This window comes from Enhydra lutris, unplaced genomic scaffold (genome assembly GCF_002288905.1).
Source record: "Enhydra lutris kenyoni isolate GAN:26980312 unplaced genomic scaffold, ASM228890v2 scaffoldscaffold35, whole genome shotgun sequence".
NCBI classification, from domain to species: Eukaryota; Metazoa; Chordata; class Mammalia; order Carnivora; family Mustelidae; genus Enhydra; species Enhydra lutris.
The window spans coordinates 6,573,278-6,579,218 of record NW_019154119.1 but is presented as its reverse complement, the minus strand read 5'-3'; positions in this window follow the sequence as shown (position 1 = coordinate 6,579,218).

Below are 5,941 nucleotides of genomic sequence, written 5' to 3'. Positions count from 1 at the left end.
GTGTGTGTGTGTGTGTGTGTGTGTGTGTGTGTGTGTGTGTGTGTGTGTGGTTGTTTTGTGTGTGTCTGTTCTTTGTATTGTGTTCTTAGTAATGTGTCACCTGGCAGCAAGCTTTAGAATGGGACCCTTGAATAATAGATGAGATTTTTCACTTAGCGGAAGGTGCAAGGATTCTGTCTTTTCTGATTCTCACATTCTGGGTCAATGGACCTAAAAGAGACATCAGTAGTCCCAAAGGGTAATTTCTGCTTCAATCTCATAAGAGTCTGAGGATAGACTATTATCATCAGTGTTCCTCCATTGGAGGAGGCTGAGTGAGAATGATGTTAGTGGGGATCCAGTGCTTGTCCTCAGGTGGCTCACAGTGTTCTTGGAGAATCCAGACTCAGGCTCAAATTATTTAGAGATTGACATAAGACATTATGGAATTAGAGTGAAAAATGGTGGCTCTACTTTTTTTTTTTTAAAGATTTTATTTATTTATTTAACAGACAGAGATCACAGTAGGCAGAGAGACAGACAGAGATGAGGAGAAGCAGGCTCCCCGCTGAGCAGAGAGCCCGATGTGGGACTCAATCCCAGGACCCCGAGATCATGACCCGAGCCGAAGGCAGAGGCTTAACCCACTGAGCCACCCAGGCACCCTGGTGGCTCTACTTTTAACGTATAAACCTATTCCCAAAACGTGAAGCTTACTATGGTATGCAGTACCCTGCCCAGAGCATTGCATTGGTGTAGCTCAGCAGCGGCACTGGGCATTTGAATATATGAGGAGTCTTTCATTTGAAATATTGAAATATTCTTTCATTTGAATATATGAGGAGTCCCTCTATTGATTCTAAGACAGCTAGTTTTGCCTTACTGTATCAGTACGAAATGCATGCTATATATCCAGTGGTAGAACAAGACAATGTTTCTCACAATGTCATCTGAGAACATTAGTTGACACACAGATTAAATTTGTAAGGAAGAAGAGAATGAAGTTTTATGCTTTATGTTGTAGATTCATTTGTATAAGTGATTAAGTGATTGTATAAAAAGAAAAGTGTGAATCAACACATCCAAGATAACTTAGAGCTCCTATCTCTATGTCTTTTTAATCAATGCCATATCTGGAGGCAGATTAATTACATTTTCATTTGGCCCCAAGTTAGGAGGGTCAATTTAATAAGCTCTTTGACAGACAAGGTTCAAATAATCTTGCTAAGCTAGAATAACAGCCCTAAACATATAAAATCATAAATAATTATTTAACATCTACTATTTGTTAGGCGCAGAAGAAAGTGCTATACACGCATTACCTCAAAAAATGCTATGTACTATGTACCCAAAAAGCTATGAAGAAACTTCTGATTTCCTGCCCAGGATATAAGAAGCTTGGAAGTCACCATTTCATCCTAACAACAAGTAAAAAGCAGAACAAACTGAAAATTAAAAAACTCTTTCTAGATCCCTAAAAGAAGTGAGGTCCTAGGGCAAGCTGCCATTCCACAGACTGGAGGGGCTGGCAGGCAAATACAAAGAATCAGAATCTACCAGAGCAGAAAGAAGGCCATGAGCTGAAACCTCCCTGGGAACCAGTGCTGGGATATGAAAACTGGAACTTTAGTTCCTTACTTTGAAATATACCAAAGCATTCTCTTCTTCTTAACAAGATCTGCCTTTAGGAGAAACTATTAAACCAGGGCCTAAACTACCAGGGTTTTATCAGAGACTAACTGATCCAGGGGAGGGTAATAGCCAACTCCAACCCACTCTAGCTATCCTGTTCCACCTAAGGGAGGGTAAGAAAAACTAAGAAGTACTCCTGAAGTTCACAGTCCAGAGGCATAGCCCCCTAAAAGACTGAAATCTAGTAGGACCATAGAGTACTTCCCCTATCACCACACCGTACCACATCCTAAAGTTCTGTTTATATCAGTTCCTTTTACCTACTACATTACGTACAGTTATCAAGAGTCTGTAAAAACATTTTCCTCATTTTATTGGGTTGATTTTTATCATTGAATTATGAGATTTTTTCACCTATTCTTTGCAAAAGCCTTTGTCATGTATTTTGCAAACAAAATGCCCAATTAATAGATAAGGAGACTGAGGTTCAGAGAAGTTGGGCCCTGTCTAATATTCACATAGCTAGTAAGTGCCAGAGCCACGATTTGAACCTGGGTAGTTAACCAACCTACTATATAAATTGTTTAGGTCTTCATATAGCTTTATATTACCTTTTATATATACCTTAAAATATGCTTTATAGTTTAGGTAAAATGTGTAACTGTTGTTCAAGATTGGGAAAATATAAATGCTAATATTCATGAGAAAGGACTTTCGTATATCAGTAACTTTAAGGTCAACCTGAACCAAAGGCATAAGATGGCTATTTGAAAAATCAAATGCAAAAAAAAGAAAAGAAAAGAAAAATCAAATGCAAATCTGAGCTACATAATGTGTAGCTCAAGGGAAGCAATAATCCCACCACACATCAAGACCCCATTTGGGGTGGTATTAATTTTTAAGAAGAGGCTTTAAAACACAGTGTGTCCAGAAGAAGACAATAATAAGATTTACGAAGGCCCTGGAATATATTGCCAGATTAATTCAACAGTATTAATTGTATTAATTAATTAATTGTATTAATTGAGTACCCTGTGATAGATATTATGGTATGATGCTGAACAAAACAGTGCTTATCAGAAGTTGAGGTTCAAGCAATTTCGGGTATTCATCCCAAAGAAGAGGTAACTTGAGAGTAGGATAAGAGGATAAGGTGTGATTCAGTTACCAAAACCATTTAAGTACATCCTCTGTCTTCCACATTATGTTTGAGAACAGGGATACAGGGATGAATAAATATAACACGATGACCATTCTCAAGGAGATCATGGTCTAGTAAATGAGAGATGGACCACATATTCAACTGTGATAGGATGAATAATGTACTAGTAAAATATGCAGTGGGCTAACACACTATGGGATGCAGCGGAAGTCAGCTGAACTGCTTCTGTTTGAGGAGAATCACAGAAGAGGGTAACTTGATCGCTTTCTGCAAATATTTTAGGAGCTGCTATTTGACACAAGAAACAGGTTTGTTAAACAAACACAACCCACCAGAAGGAGCATAAACATTTGGAAATCGTAGAAAAGAACATCTATTAATAGGTGAAAAAATTTTTTTCTAGCAATAAAAGATGAGATAATAGGTTACCCTGAAAAAAAAAAAAAAAAAGTGAATTCCATACCACTGAACATGTCCTGGCAGAGTCCAGCCCATCATCTGGCAAGGCCATTATGGACCAGATTCTTGCCTTGGTGCAAGGTTGAGCTAAGTGATTTTAAGGTCACTCCAAATTCTGAGAATCTGTTACTGGCATGAGCAGCTTCCTAAATTGGAAAGCTACTTACAGGAAATGTTGATTGGTTTGTTCTTTAGATATTTTAAAGCATTAGCTTTTTCCTGACGTAAGTCCAGCATAAATCTTGTGGGTATGACCTCGTACCTGTATCTTCATATTATCTGGCTAGAGCTTATTTTAGGATTGTAGCCTGTTAATTATCCTGTACATAAAGAAATGGTTTTTGTTCAATGAGCATACACTCCAAAAGACCAGAGCAGAGGCACAGAGTTATAGTTTCTAGCCAAAGCAGTGCTGATTTCCCAGCTTTCAATCTTGAAAAGGGCCAGGCAATTTTTTACTTGGTCCTGTCAGTCTGTGATCTGGGAATCCTACCTACATCATGTTAGCTGGGGACATCCACACTTTCCTGGGGAGATTTCCTTTAATCCAGATTACTGAAGAAATGTTTATATTCTTTCATTCCTCTCTTTTTGGAGTAGTGGGAAATATAAGGCACTAGGATTCAGGAATGCTGGATTCAGTTCTTTGCTTTGTTGCTTAATACCCATATAAATAAATGTTTGGAGATTTAGATTCCTATAAATCATGAGAGATGCATTGAGTCTGTAGTTTCTAGATATCAGTTTGACTTTTTAATTTTTTTTTTTTGAGAGCTTATAAACTATTCAATGTGGAGCCTCAGCTTCAGGGAGTCTGATTCAATAGATCTTGAGTAGGTTTAAGAAATAATATGTTTCTTTAAGTTTTTCCAAGGATCCTGATGGTATAACCCAATTTTGCAAGTGGGTAAGATGATTTCTAAGGTCCTTTTCAGTTCTAAAAGTCTCTGAGTTTGTGATTCTGTTTTTCTCTCGTCAAAACGTCAGTGATTTTATACAGACATAGATATATCTTAAAAAGAAAAGGCTTTTACGCACCACAGCCCAAGTGGAAAAATTCAATTCACTTGTCATTATAGGCAACATCATTTTATTTTAACAATTTCCCTTTCTAATGCTGTTCAGGTAGTTTGAAGAAGTGTCCAAAAAATGAAAAAGCTGAGAGGAATTAAATAAACATTTAGCCAAGTCATTGTACAACCTTCCCCCCACCCATCTGCCCACCCTTCTAATTCCTTCCCTTCTTTCTGGTCTCAAACATTTAAGCAACACATAAGAGAAAAACGCTCTCCCTTAAGCCCATTTCTGAAATGATTCTATTTTTAAACACTGCAGTTCATCTCAATTGTGCTCAAATTCAATTCACTTGTGATTGTGTGCTATATTATTTTCTTTATCAATTTCTCCCCAGACTCAGTGGGGCAGTGATTGAAATTTGAAAGCTTATGGGGGGAATAAAGTCCAAAACAGTATTGAGGAAAATGTGTCTTGAGTCTGTTGGCTGCAAGAAGCCCTTGCTTTCCCTCAACACCCAATCCACTTTCATCCATAGACTCTCGATAAACCCCATCCAGCCAAAATGACTTAAAAAATAAATTTGAATATATTCTTCCATCATCAAAAGAGTTCTTTTCTCCCTAGTCTTAAAACATTTTATTTTTTGTTGTTGCATCATGTGCTTAATGCTTTGGCTAAGATTGCCTTGCTTTTGGTTGCTAAATCTTTGCTGTGCCTTAGGTGAAGTCAGCATGTATCCATCTAAGGCATTAGGAATGTTGGCTGTTGGAATCTTCTTGGAATGGAAGGATAATGCTCATTCTGTTCCCAAACTACCTTGGCTTTTGAACACAGTGAGAACTTATTTCAAATATAACCACCCTGATTAGTATCATATTTGCAAAACATTTGATATCATCTAATTATTAATTACATTCTAATTTCTTTCTCCCACAATTCAGTGGAAAAGCAATCACCAAATATGTTAGGGGCAATGAAGGGAACAGGAATTAACAAGACCAGGGTCCAAACACCAGTGTAAGGATGTACAGGTCTCGTGTTTGTTCATGTTGCCCACAAGATAATTTTTTCATTCATGTCCGACCCCTCATCTGATGGTGGAAATGCCACACTCAGGTCATTACCTCCTCTGGTATACAGCTCCATGTTTGCCTATGACTTCTTCATTATACACTTTCCTAGCGTATTGTTTTGCGTCCCATTACTTTTAAAATATTGGTTTCTTTGTGTCATTGGCCACTTGGGTTTACTTATACTCTTTTGGGCACTGAACTTGGAAGAGAGTACAATGATCCACTGAAGCACATTTATTTTATGGGTGGGTAGAATATAAGAGGCCGAAAAGTGCAATTTCTCCCAAATATATTGCGCATGTCCAGATCTTTATTCAAAATTCTGCTAACCCAACTCTGCGTTCATGAATTTCTTTTCTCTTACCTATACCACTTAGTAAAAATAAGCCCTTTCTTCAAAGTCTGCCTCCTCCAAGAAGTCTTCTCTGACCACTTCCATTTCCATTCAATGTATACTTCCCTTGTGCTCTTATTTACTTCTCATGCAACTTAATGTTTCTAGTATGTATATCACCTTAGACTATATAGATCTATGCCCCTGCATGGCCACACTGTGTCCTAACCTCCTTATCACTGTCTGGCACAGAGTTGGCACAGGCCAATTGCTTAAGCAGTATTT